We start from the raw sequence: 9769 nt of genomic DNA on the forward strand, positions 1-9769 counted from the left end.
CTCGCGGGGCAGATCATGGGACGATCCTGTGTTCGAAAAAGCACCGGCGAGCAATGTGAGGTTTCTGTAGTGTAGTGGTCATCACGTTCGCCTAACACGCGAAAGGTCCTCGGTTCGAAACCGAGCAGAAACAGCGCTTGGCTTTTGACAGAAAATATGCACTGTTTGCGACGCTAGGAGGATTTAGCACTCTTTTAAGTCTTCTCTCGGTGGCAGCACGTGACAGGTTTCCGTAGTGTAGTGGTTATCACGTTCGCCTCACACGCGAAAGGTCCCCAGTTCGAAACTGGGCGGAAACAAACTGAGGTTTTTTAAGACACATGCTGAAATGGCTCTCCAGTAAGAGGATGTCCACGCTCCAAAGACCTTACTTTTGAGCTGGGTGATGGCAATCGTACTAAGGAGCTCTAGGCAGACTGTCATGCCGAAGGAGCTCTGTCCTGTTTGTGGAATTTGCATTGACTGTCACTCTGCTCGCGGGGCAGATCATGGGATGATCCTGTGTTCGAAAAAGCACCGGCGAGCAATGTGAGGTTTCTGTAGTGTAGTGGTCATCACGTTCGCCTAACACGCGAAAGGTCCTCGGTTCGAAACCGAGCAGAAACAGCGCTTGGCTTTTGACAGAAAATATGCACTGTTTGCGACGCTAGGAGGATTTAGCACTCTTTTAAGTCTTCTCTCGGTGGCCGCACCTGACAGGTTTCCGTAGTGTAGTGGTTATCACGTTCGCCTCACACGCGAAAGGTCCCCAGTTCGAAACTGGGCGGAAACAAACGGAGGTTTTTTAAGACACATGCTGAAATGGCTCTCCAGTAAGAGGATGTCCACGCTCCAAAGACCTTACCTTTGAGCTGGCTGAAGGCAATCGTAAAAAGGAGCTCTATGCAGACTGTCATTCTGAATGTGCGCTCTCCTGTTGTTTGTGGAATTTACACAGACGGTCTCTCTCTCCCTCTCTCTCGCTCTGCTTGCGGGGCAGATCATGGGACGATCCTGTCTTTGAAAAAGCACCCGAGGGCCGTTGTGAGGTTTCTGTAGTGTAGTGGTCATCACGTTCGCCTAACACGCGAAAGGTCCTCGGTTCGAAACCGAGCAGAAACAACGCTTGGCTTTTGACAGAAAATATAAACTGTTTGCGACACCAGTAGGATTTACCTCATCTTCCTTTTACCCCTTTTAAGAAGTATGCACCAGAAGCTTTCTGTCTGCTTCCAAAAGACAGGTTTCCGTAGTGTAGTGGTTATCACGTTCGCCTCACACGCGAAAGGTCCCCAGTTCGAAACTGGGCGGAAACAGTGAGTCGCTTTTGCCAAAATTTCCTGAGGGGATTTCTTTTGAGCAGATCGGCACTCTTGCTGCGCAATTTGCGGTGTAAACTCTTCAAAAGAGAACGAAAATAAAACAAACGACCAGTGAGGTCTCCTGTAATGGCAAAACAGTTGGTTTGCTACTAAAAGTAGCAGCCCTTTGCCGGTTTAAGAGCACTGCTCAGTCTGTCGTTTCAGTCGTTGTCGACAATGCGCTAAAAACGATCGGAATGCTCTCAGGTTTCCGTAGTGTAGTGGTTATCACGTTCGAAGGTCCCCAGTTCGAAACTCGAAATATACATTCTAAAATGGCTCTCCAGTAAGAGGATGTCCACGCTACAGAGTCCTTACTTTTGAGCTGGGTGATGGCAATCGTACTAAGGAGCTCTAGGCAGATCCTGTTTGTGGAATTTGCATTGACTGACACTCTGCTCGCGGGGCAGATCATGGGACGATCCTGTGTTCGAAAAAGCACCGGCGAGCAATGTGAGGTTTCTGTAGTGTAGTGGTCATCACGTTCGCCTAACACGCGAAAGGTCCTCGGTTCGAAACCGAGCAGAAACAGCGCTTGGCTTTTGACAGAAAATATGCACTGTTTGCGACGCTAGGAGGATTTAGCACTCTTTTAAGTCTTCTCTCGGTGGCCGCACCTGACAGGTTTCCGTAGTGTAGTGGTTATCACGTTCGCCTCACACGCGAAAGGTCCCCAGTTCGAAACTGGGCGGAAACAGTGAGTCGCTTTTGCCAAAATTTCCTGAGGGGATTTCTTTTGAGCAGATCGGCACTCTTGCTGCGCAATTTGCGGTGTAAACTCTTCAAAAGAGAACGAAAATAAAACAAACGACCAGTGAGGTCTCCTGTAATGGCAAAACAGTTGGTTTGCTACTAAAAGTAGCAGCCCTTTGCCGGTTTAAGAGCACTGCTCAGTCTGTCGTTTCAGTCGTTGTCGACAAGCGTGCGCTAAAAACGATCGGAATGCATTCGCCCTCAGGTTTCCGTAGTGTAGTGGTTATCACGTTCGCTTTACACGCGAAAGGTCCCCAGTTCGAAACTGGGCGGAAACAAGTGGAGGTTTTTGAAATATACATTCTAAAATGGCTCTCCAGTAAGAGGATGTCCACGCTACAGAGTCCTTACTTTTGAGCTGGGTGATGGCAATCGTACTAAGGAGCTCTAGGCAGACTGTCATGCCGAAGGAGCTCTGTCCTGTTTGTGGAATTTGCATTGACTGTCACTCTGCTCGCGGGGCAGATCATGGGACGATCCTGTGTTCGAAAAAGCACCGGCGAGCAATGTGAGGTTTCTGTAGTGTAGTGGTCATCACGTTCGCCTAACACGCGAAAGGTCCTCGGTTCGAAACCGAGCAGAAACAGCGCTTGGCTTTTGACAGAAAATATGCACTGTTTGCGACGCTAGGAGGATTTAGCACTCTTTTAAGTCTTCTCTCGGTGGCAGCACGCGACAGGTTTCCGTAGTGTAGTGGTTATCACGTTCGCCTCACACGCGAAAGGTCCCCAGTTCGAAACTGGGCGGAAACAAACTGAGGTTTTTTAAGACACATGCTGAAATGGCTCTCCAGTAAGAGGATGTCCACGCTCCAAAGACCTTACTTTTGAGCTGGGTGATGGCAATCGTACTAAGGAGCTCTAGGCAGACTGTCATGCCGAAGGAGCTCTGTCCTGTTTGTGGAATTTGCATTGACTGTCACTCTGCTCGCGGGGCAGATCATGGGATGATCCTGTGTTCGAAAAAGCACTGGCGAGCGATGTGAGGTTTCTGTAGTGTAGTGGTCATCACGTTCGCCTAACACGCGAAAGGTCCTCGGTTCGAAACCGAGCAGAAACAGCGCTTGGCTTTTGACAGAAAATATGCACTGTTTGCGACGCTAGGAGGATTTAGCACTCTTTTAAGTCTTCTCTCGGTGGCCGCACGTGACAGGTTTCCGTAGTGTAGTGGTTATCACGTTCGCCTCACACGCGAAAGGTCCCCAGTTCGAAACTGGGCGGAAACAAACGGAGGTTTTTTAAGACACATGCTGAAATGGCTCTCCAGTAAGAGGATGTCCATGCTCCAAAGACCTTACCTTTTAGCTGGCTGAAGGCAATCGTAAAAAGGAGCTCTATGCAGACTGTCATTCTGAATGTGCGCTCTCCTGTTGTTTGTGGAATTTACACAGACGGTCTCTCTCTCCCTCTCTCTCGCTCTGCTTGCGGGGCAGATCATGGGACGATCCTGTCTTGGAAAAAGCACCCGAGGGCCGTTGTGAGGTTTCTGTAGTGTAGTGGTCATCACGTTCGCCTAACACGCGAAAGGTCCTCGGTTCGAAACCGAGCAGAAACAGCGCTTGGCTTTTGACAGAAAATATGCACTGTTTGCGACGCTAGGAGGATTTAGCACTCTTTTAAGTCTTCTCTCGGTGGCCGCACGTGACAGGTTTCTGTAGTGTAGTGGTCATCACGTTCGCCTAACACGCGAAAGGTCCTCGGTTCGAAACCGAGCAGAAACAACGCTTGGCTTTTGACAGAAAATATAAACTGTTTGCGACACCAGTAGGATTTACCTCATCTTCCTTTTACCCCTTTTAAGAAGTATGCACCAGAAGCTTTCTGTCTGCTTCCAAAAGACAGGTTTCCGTAGTGTAGTGGTTATCACGTTCGCCTCACACGCGAAAGGTCCCCAGTTCGAAACTGGGCGGAAACAGTGAGTCGCTTTTGCCAAAATTTCCTGAGGGGATTTCTTTTGAGCAGATCGGCACTCTTGCTGCGCAATTTGCGGTGTAAACTCTTCAAAAGAGAACGAAAATAAAACAAACGACCAGTGAGGTCTCCTGTAATGGCAAAACAGTTGGTTTGCTACTAAAAGTAGCAGCCCTTTGCCGGTTTAAGAGCACTGCTCAGTCTGTCGTTTCAGTCGTTGTCGACAAGCGTGCGCTAAAAACGATCGGAATGCATTCGCCCTCAGGTTTCCGTAGTGTAGTGGTTATCACGTTCGCTTTACACGCGAAAGGTCCCCAGTTCGAAACTGGGCGGAAACAAGTGGAGGTTTTTGAAATATACATTCTAAAATGGCTCTCCAGTAAGAGGATGTCCACGCTACAGAGTCCTTACTTTTGAGCTGGGTGATGGCAATCGTACTAAGGAGCTCTAGGCAGACTGTCATGCCGAAGGAGCTCTGTCCTGTTTGTGGAATTTGCATTGACTGTCACTCTGCTCGCGGGGCAGATCATGGGACGATCCTGTGTTCGAAAAAGCACCGGCGAGCAATGTGAGGTTTCTGTAGTGTAGTGGTCATCACGTTCGCCTAACACGCGAAAGGTCCTCGGTTCGAAACCGAGCAGAAACAGCGCTTGGCTTTTGACAGAAAATATGCACTGTTTGCGACGCTAGGAGGATTTAGCACTCTTTTAAGTCTTCTCTCGGTGGCAGCACGCGACAGGTTTCCGTAGTGTAGTGGTTATCACGTTCGCCTCACACGCGAAAGGTCCCCAGTTCGAAACTGGGCGGAAACAAACTGAGGTTTTTTAAGACACATGCTGAAATGGCTCTCCAGTAAGAGGATGTCCACGCTCCAAAGACCTTACTTTTGAGCTGGGTGATGGCAATCGTACTAAGGAGCTCTAGGCAGACTGTCATGCCGAAGGAGCTCTGTCCTGTTTGTGGAATTTGCATTGACTGTCACTCTGCTCGCGGGGCAGATCATGGGATGATCCTGTGTTCGAAAAAGCACTGGCGAGCGATGTGAGGTTTCTGTAGTGTAGTGGTCATCACGTTCGCCTAACACGCGAAAGGTCCTCGGTTCGAAACCGAGCAGAAACAGCGCTTGGCTTTTGACAGAAAATATGCACTGTTTGCGACGCTAGGAGGATTTAGCACTCTTTTAAGTCTTCTCTCGGTAACCGCACGTGACAGGTTTCCGTAGTGTAGTGGTTATCACGTTCGCCTCACACGCGAAAGGTCCCCAGTTCGAAACTGGGCGGAAACAAACGGAGGTTTTTTAAGACACATGCTGAAATGGCTCTCCAGTAAGAGGATGTCCATGCTCCAAAGACCTTACCTTTTAGCTGGCTGAAGGCAATCGTAAAAAGGAGCTCTATGCAGACTGTCATTCTGAATGTGCGCTCTCCTGTTGTTTGTGGAATTTACACAGACGGTCTCTCTCTCCCTCTCTCTCGCTCTGCTTGCGGGGCAGATCATGGGACGATCCTGTCTTTGAAAAAGCACCCGAGGGCCGTTGTGAGGTTTCTGTAGTGTAGTGGTCATCACGTTCGCCTAACACGCGAAAGGTCCTCGGTTCGAAACCGAGCAGAAACAGCGCTTGGCTTTTGACAGAAAATATGCACTGTTTGCGACGCTAGGAGGATTTAGCACTCTTTTAAGTCTTCTCTCGGTGTGGCACGAGAGGTTTCCGTAGTGTAGTGGTTATCACGTTCGCCTCACACGCGAAAGGTCCCCAGTTCGAAACTGGGCGGAAACAGTGAGTCGCTTTTGCCAAAATTTCCTGAGGGGATTTCTTTTGAGCAGATCGGCACTCTTGCTGCGCAATTTGCGGTGTAAACTCTTCAAAAGAGAACGAAAATAAAACAAACGACCAGTGAGGTCTCCTGTAATGGCAAAACAGTTGGTTTGCTACTAAAAGTAGCAGCCCTTTGCCGGTTTAAGAGCACTGCTCAGTCTGTCGTTTCAGTCGTTGTCGACAAGCGTGCGCTAAAAACGATCGGAATGCATTCGCCCTCAGGTTTCCGTAGTGTAGTGGTTATCACGTTCGCTTTACACGCGAAAGGTCCCCAGTTCGAAACTGGGCGGAAACAAGTGGAGGTTTTTGAAATATACATTCTAAAATGGCTCTCCAGTAAGAGGATGTCCACGCTACAGAGTCCTTACTTTTGAGCTGGGTGATGGCAATCGTACTAAGGAGCTCTAGGCAGACTGTCATGCCGAACGAGCTCTGTCCTGTTTGTGGAATTTGCATTGACTGTCACTCTGCTCACGGGGCAGATCATGGGACGATCCTGTGTTCGAAAAAGCACCGACGAGCAATGTGAGGTTTCTGTAGTGTAGTGGTCATCACGTTCGCCTAACACGCGAAAGGTCCTCGGTTCGAAACCGAGCAGAAACAGCGCTTGGCTTTTGACAGAAAATATGCACTGTTTGCGACGCTAGGAGGATTTAGCACTCTTTTAAGTCTTCTCTCGGTAACCGCACGTGACAGGTTTCCGTAGTGTAGTGGTTATCACGTTCGCCTCACACGCGAAAGGTCCCCAGTTCGAAACTGGGCGGAAACAAACTGAGGTTTTTTAAGACACATGCTGAAATGGCTCTCCAGTAAGAGGATGTCCACGCTCCAAAGACCTTACTTTTGAGCTGGGTGATGGCAATCGTACTAAGGAGCTCTAGGCAGACTGTCATGCAGAAGGAGCTCTGTCCTGTTTGTGGAATTTGCATTGACTGTCACTCTGCTCGCGGGGCAGATCATGGGATGATCCTGTGTTCGAAAAAGCACTGGCGAGCGATGTGAGGTTTCTGTAGTGTAGTGGTCATCACGTTCGCCTAACACGCGAAAGGTCCCCAGTTCGAAACTGGGCGGAAACAAACGGAGGTTTTTTAAGACACATGCTGAAATGGCTCTCCAGTAAGAGGATGTCCACGCTCCAAAGACCTTACTTTTGAGACCGGTGAAGGCCATCGTACGAAGGAGCTCTAGGCAGACTGTCATGCCGAAGGAGCTCTGTCCTGTTTGTGGAATTTGCATTGACTGTCACTCTGCTCGCGGGGCAGATCATGGGATGATCCTGTGTTCGAAAAAGCACTGGCGAGCGATGTGAGGTTTCTGTAGTGTAGTGGTTATCACGTTCGCCTCACACGCGAAAGGTCCCCAGTTCGAAACTGGGCGGAAACAAACGGAGGTTTTTTTAAGACACATGCTGAAATGGCTCTCCAGTAAGAGGATATCCATGCTCCAAAGACCTTACCTTTTAGCTGGCTGAAGGCAATCGTAAAAAGGAGCTCTATGCAGACTGTCATTCTGAATGTGCGCTCTCCTGTTGTTTGTGGAATTTACACAGACGGTCTCTCTCTCCCTCTCTCTCGCTCTGCTTGCGGGGCAGATCATGGGACGATCCTGTCTTTGAAAAAGCACCCGAGGGCCGTTGTGAGGTTTCTGTAGTGTAGTGGTCATCACGTTCGCCTAACACGCGAAAGGTCCTCGGTTCGAAACCGAGCAGAAACAGCGCTTGGCTTTTGACAGAAAATATGCACTGTTTGCGACGCTAGGAGGATTTACCTCATCTTCCTTTTACCCCTTTTAAGAAGTATGCACCAGAAGCTTTCTGTCTGCTTCCAAAAGACAGGTTTCCGTAGTGTAGTGGTTATCACGTTCGCCTCACACGCGAAAGGTCCCCAGTTCGAAACTGGGCGGAAACAGTGAGTCGCTTTTGCCAAAATTTCCTGAGGGGATTTCTTTTGAGCAGATCGGCACTCTTGCTGCGCAATTTGCGGTGTAAACTCTTCAAAAGAGAACGAAAATAAAACAAACGACCAGTGAGGTCTCCTGTAATGGCAAAACAGTTGGTTTGCTACTAAAAGTAGCAGCCCTTTGCCGGTTTAAGAGCACTGCTCAGTCTGTCGTTTCAGTCGTTGTCGACAAGCGTGCGCTAAAAACGATCGGAATGCATTTGCCCTCAGGTTTCCGTAGTGTAGTGGTTATCACGTTCGCTTTACACGCGAAAGGTCCCCAGTTCGAAACTGGGCGGAAACAAGTGGAGGTTTTTGAAATATACATTCTAAAATGGCTCTCCAGTAAGAGGATGTCCACGCTACAGAGTCCTTACTTTTGAGCTGGGTGATGGCAATCGTACTAAGGAGCTCTAGGCAGACTGTCATGCCGAAGGAGCTCTGTCCTGTTTGTGGAATTTGCATTGACTGTCACTCTGCTCGCGGGGCAGATCATGGGACGATCCTGTGTTCGAAAAAGCACCGGCGAGCAATGTGAGGTTTCTGTAGTGTAGTGGTCATCACGTTCGCCTAACACGCGAAAGGTCCTCGGTTCGAAACCGAGCAGAAACAGCGCTTGGCTTTTGACAGAAAATATGCACTGTTTGCGACGCTAGGAGGATTTAGCACTCTTTTAAGTCTTCTCTCGGTGGCAGCACGCGACAGGTTTCCGTAGTGTAGTGGTTATCACGTTCGCCTCACACGCGAAAGGTCCCCAGTTCGAAACTGGGCGGAAACAAACTGAGGTTTTTTAAGACACATGCTGAAATGGCTCTCCAGTAAGAGGATGTCCACGCTCCAAAGACCTTACTTTTGAGCTGGGTGATGGCAATCGTACTAAGGAGCTCTAGGCAGACTGTCATGCCGAAGGAGCTCTGTCCTGTTTGTGGAATTTGCATTGACTGTCACTCTGCTCGCGGGGCAGATCATGGGATGATCCTGTGTTCGAAAAAGCACTGGCGAGCGATGTGAGGTTTCTGTAGTGTAGTGGTCATCACGTTCGCCTAACACGCGAAAGGTCCTCGGTTCGAAACCGAGCAGAAACAACGCTTGGCTTTTGACAGAAAATATAAACTGTTTGCGACACCAGTAGGATTTACCTCATCTTCCTTTTACCCCTTTTAAGAAGTATGCACCAGAAGCTTTCTGTCTGCTTCCAAAAGACAGGTTTCCGTAGTGTAGTGGTTATCACGTTCGCCTCACACGCGAAAGGTCCCCAGTTCGAAACTGGGCGGAAACAGTGAGTCGCTTTTGCCAAAATTTCCTGAGGGGATTTCTTTTGAGCAGATCGGCACTCTTGCTGCGCAATTTGCGGTGTAAACTCTTCAAAAGAGAACGAAAATAAAACAAACGACCAGTGAGGTCTCCTGTAATGGCAAAACAGTTGGTTTGCTACTAAAAGTAGCAGCCCTTTGCCGGTTTAAGAGCACTGCTCAGTCTGTCGTTTCAGTCGTTGTCGACAAGCGTGCGCTAAAAACGATCGGAATGCGTTCGCCCTCAGGTTTCCGTAGTGTAGTGGTTATCACGTTCGCTTTACACGCGAAAGGTCCCCAGTTCGAAACTGGGCGGAAACAAGTGGAGGTTTTTGAAATATACATTCTAAAATGGCTCTCCAGTAAGAGGATGTCCACGCTACAGAGTCCTTACTTTTGAGCTGGGTGATGGCAATCGTACTAAGGAGCTCTAGGCAGACTGTCATGCCGAAGGAGCTCTGTCCTGTTTGTGGAATTTGCATTGACTGTCACTCTGCTCGCGGGGCAGATCATGGGACGATCCTGTGTTCGAAAAAGCACCGGCGAGCAATGTGAGGTTTCTGTAGTGTAGTGGTCATCACGTTCGCCTAACACGCGAAAGGTCCTCGGTTCGAAACCGAGCAGAAACAGCGCTTGGCTTTTGACAGAAAATATGCACTGTTTGCGACGCTAGGAGGATTTAGCACTCTTTTAAGTCTTCTCTCGGTGGCCGCACGTGACA

The 9769-nt window shown here is 49.1% G+C and overlaps 35 non-coding genes across 35 annotated transcripts; all 35 read left to right on the plus strand.

The window, feature by feature from the left end:
- Nucleotides 1–60: 60 nt before the first annotated feature.
- Nucleotides 61–133, plus strand: trnav-aac (transfer RNA valine (anticodon AAC)). The gene has a single exon. It is a non-coding gene; the product is annotated as a tRNA-Val (tRNA).
- A 93-nt stretch (nucleotides 134–226) lies between these two features.
- trnav-cac (transfer RNA valine (anticodon CAC)) lies at nucleotides 227–299 on the plus strand. Its single transcript has one exon. It is a non-coding gene; the product is annotated as a tRNA-Val (tRNA).
- Nucleotides 300–533: 234 nt separating this feature from the next.
- On the plus strand, nucleotides 534–606 carry trnav-aac (transfer RNA valine (anticodon AAC)). The gene has a single exon. It is a non-coding gene; the product is annotated as a tRNA-Val (tRNA).
- A 93-nt stretch (nucleotides 607–699) lies between these two features.
- On the plus strand, nucleotides 700–772 carry trnav-cac (transfer RNA valine (anticodon CAC)). Its single transcript has one exon. It is a non-coding gene; the product is annotated as a tRNA-Val (tRNA).
- A 256-nt stretch (nucleotides 773–1028) lies between these two features.
- trnav-aac (transfer RNA valine (anticodon AAC)) lies at nucleotides 1029–1101 on the plus strand. The gene has a single exon. It is a non-coding gene; the product is annotated as a tRNA-Val (tRNA).
- A 121-nt stretch (nucleotides 1102–1222) lies between these two features.
- On the plus strand, nucleotides 1223–1295 carry trnav-cac (transfer RNA valine (anticodon CAC)). Its single transcript has one exon. It is a non-coding gene; the product is annotated as a tRNA-Val (tRNA).
- Nucleotides 1296–1798: 503 nt separating this feature from the next.
- On the plus strand, nucleotides 1799–1871 carry trnav-aac (transfer RNA valine (anticodon AAC)). The gene has a single exon. It is a non-coding gene; the product is annotated as a tRNA-Val (tRNA).
- Nucleotides 1872–1964: 93 nt separating this feature from the next.
- On the plus strand, nucleotides 1965–2037 carry trnav-cac (transfer RNA valine (anticodon CAC)). Its single transcript has one exon. It is a non-coding gene; the product is annotated as a tRNA-Val (tRNA).
- Nucleotides 2038–2298: 261 nt separating this feature from the next.
- On the plus strand, nucleotides 2299–2371 carry trnav-uac (transfer RNA valine (anticodon UAC)). Its single transcript has one exon. It is a non-coding gene; the product is annotated as a tRNA-Val (tRNA).
- Nucleotides 2372–2606: 235 nt separating this feature from the next.
- Nucleotides 2607–2679, plus strand: trnav-aac (transfer RNA valine (anticodon AAC)). The gene has a single exon. It is a non-coding gene; the product is annotated as a tRNA-Val (tRNA).
- A 93-nt stretch (nucleotides 2680–2772) lies between these two features.
- trnav-cac (transfer RNA valine (anticodon CAC)) lies at nucleotides 2773–2845 on the plus strand. The gene has a single exon. It is a non-coding gene; the product is annotated as a tRNA-Val (tRNA).
- Nucleotides 2846–3079: 234 nt separating this feature from the next.
- Nucleotides 3080–3152, plus strand: trnav-aac (transfer RNA valine (anticodon AAC)). Its single transcript has one exon. It is a non-coding gene; the product is annotated as a tRNA-Val (tRNA).
- A 93-nt stretch (nucleotides 3153–3245) lies between these two features.
- On the plus strand, nucleotides 3246–3318 carry trnav-cac (transfer RNA valine (anticodon CAC)). Its single transcript has one exon. It is a non-coding gene; the product is annotated as a tRNA-Val (tRNA).
- Nucleotides 3319–3574: 256 nt separating this feature from the next.
- trnav-aac (transfer RNA valine (anticodon AAC)) lies at nucleotides 3575–3647 on the plus strand. Its single transcript has one exon. It is a non-coding gene; the product is annotated as a tRNA-Val (tRNA).
- A 93-nt stretch (nucleotides 3648–3740) lies between these two features.
- On the plus strand, nucleotides 3741–3813 carry trnav-aac (transfer RNA valine (anticodon AAC)). The gene has a single exon. It is a non-coding gene; the product is annotated as a tRNA-Val (tRNA).
- Nucleotides 3814–3934: 121 nt separating this feature from the next.
- On the plus strand, nucleotides 3935–4007 carry trnav-cac (transfer RNA valine (anticodon CAC)). The gene has a single exon. It is a non-coding gene; the product is annotated as a tRNA-Val (tRNA).
- Nucleotides 4008–4268: 261 nt separating this feature from the next.
- Nucleotides 4269–4341, plus strand: trnav-uac (transfer RNA valine (anticodon UAC)). Its single transcript has one exon. It is a non-coding gene; the product is annotated as a tRNA-Val (tRNA).
- Nucleotides 4342–4576: 235 nt separating this feature from the next.
- Nucleotides 4577–4649, plus strand: trnav-aac (transfer RNA valine (anticodon AAC)). Its single transcript has one exon. It is a non-coding gene; the product is annotated as a tRNA-Val (tRNA).
- A 93-nt stretch (nucleotides 4650–4742) lies between these two features.
- On the plus strand, nucleotides 4743–4815 carry trnav-cac (transfer RNA valine (anticodon CAC)). Its single transcript has one exon. It is a non-coding gene; the product is annotated as a tRNA-Val (tRNA).
- A 234-nt stretch (nucleotides 4816–5049) lies between these two features.
- Nucleotides 5050–5122, plus strand: trnav-aac (transfer RNA valine (anticodon AAC)). The gene has a single exon. It is a non-coding gene; the product is annotated as a tRNA-Val (tRNA).
- Nucleotides 5123–5215: 93 nt separating this feature from the next.
- trnav-cac (transfer RNA valine (anticodon CAC)) lies at nucleotides 5216–5288 on the plus strand. The gene has a single exon. It is a non-coding gene; the product is annotated as a tRNA-Val (tRNA).
- Nucleotides 5289–5544: 256 nt separating this feature from the next.
- On the plus strand, nucleotides 5545–5617 carry trnav-aac (transfer RNA valine (anticodon AAC)). The gene has a single exon. It is a non-coding gene; the product is annotated as a tRNA-Val (tRNA).
- Nucleotides 5618–5707: 90 nt separating this feature from the next.
- Nucleotides 5708–5780, plus strand: trnav-cac (transfer RNA valine (anticodon CAC)). Its single transcript has one exon. It is a non-coding gene; the product is annotated as a tRNA-Val (tRNA).
- Nucleotides 5781–6041: 261 nt separating this feature from the next.
- trnav-uac (transfer RNA valine (anticodon UAC)) lies at nucleotides 6042–6114 on the plus strand. Its single transcript has one exon. It is a non-coding gene; the product is annotated as a tRNA-Val (tRNA).
- A 235-nt stretch (nucleotides 6115–6349) lies between these two features.
- On the plus strand, nucleotides 6350–6422 carry trnav-aac (transfer RNA valine (anticodon AAC)). Its single transcript has one exon. It is a non-coding gene; the product is annotated as a tRNA-Val (tRNA).
- A 93-nt stretch (nucleotides 6423–6515) lies between these two features.
- trnav-cac (transfer RNA valine (anticodon CAC)) lies at nucleotides 6516–6588 on the plus strand. Its single transcript has one exon. It is a non-coding gene; the product is annotated as a tRNA-Val (tRNA).
- An 871-nt stretch (nucleotides 6589–7459) lies between these two features.
- Nucleotides 7460–7532, plus strand: trnav-aac (transfer RNA valine (anticodon AAC)). The gene has a single exon. It is a non-coding gene; the product is annotated as a tRNA-Val (tRNA).
- Nucleotides 7533–7653: 121 nt separating this feature from the next.
- Nucleotides 7654–7726, plus strand: trnav-cac (transfer RNA valine (anticodon CAC)). The gene has a single exon. It is a non-coding gene; the product is annotated as a tRNA-Val (tRNA).
- Nucleotides 7727–7987: 261 nt separating this feature from the next.
- trnav-uac (transfer RNA valine (anticodon UAC)) lies at nucleotides 7988–8060 on the plus strand. Its single transcript has one exon. It is a non-coding gene; the product is annotated as a tRNA-Val (tRNA).
- A 235-nt stretch (nucleotides 8061–8295) lies between these two features.
- On the plus strand, nucleotides 8296–8368 carry trnav-aac (transfer RNA valine (anticodon AAC)). The gene has a single exon. It is a non-coding gene; the product is annotated as a tRNA-Val (tRNA).
- Nucleotides 8369–8461: 93 nt separating this feature from the next.
- Nucleotides 8462–8534, plus strand: trnav-cac (transfer RNA valine (anticodon CAC)). Its single transcript has one exon. It is a non-coding gene; the product is annotated as a tRNA-Val (tRNA).
- Nucleotides 8535–8768: 234 nt separating this feature from the next.
- Nucleotides 8769–8841, plus strand: trnav-aac (transfer RNA valine (anticodon AAC)). Its single transcript has one exon. It is a non-coding gene; the product is annotated as a tRNA-Val (tRNA).
- Nucleotides 8842–8962: 121 nt separating this feature from the next.
- On the plus strand, nucleotides 8963–9035 carry trnav-cac (transfer RNA valine (anticodon CAC)). Its single transcript has one exon. It is a non-coding gene; the product is annotated as a tRNA-Val (tRNA).
- Nucleotides 9036–9296: 261 nt separating this feature from the next.
- trnav-uac (transfer RNA valine (anticodon UAC)) lies at nucleotides 9297–9369 on the plus strand. The gene has a single exon. It is a non-coding gene; the product is annotated as a tRNA-Val (tRNA).
- Nucleotides 9370–9604: 235 nt separating this feature from the next.
- Nucleotides 9605–9677, plus strand: trnav-aac (transfer RNA valine (anticodon AAC)). Its single transcript has one exon. It is a non-coding gene; the product is annotated as a tRNA-Val (tRNA).
- The last annotated feature ends 92 nt before the right edge of the window (nucleotides 9678–9769 follow it).

This window comes from Chanodichthys erythropterus, unplaced genomic scaffold, assembly GCF_024489055.1.
Source record: "Chanodichthys erythropterus isolate Z2021 unplaced genomic scaffold, ASM2448905v1 ctg000260_np12, whole genome shotgun sequence".
NCBI classification, from domain to species: domain Eukaryota; kingdom Metazoa; phylum Chordata; class Actinopteri; order Cypriniformes; family Xenocyprididae; genus Chanodichthys; species Chanodichthys erythropterus.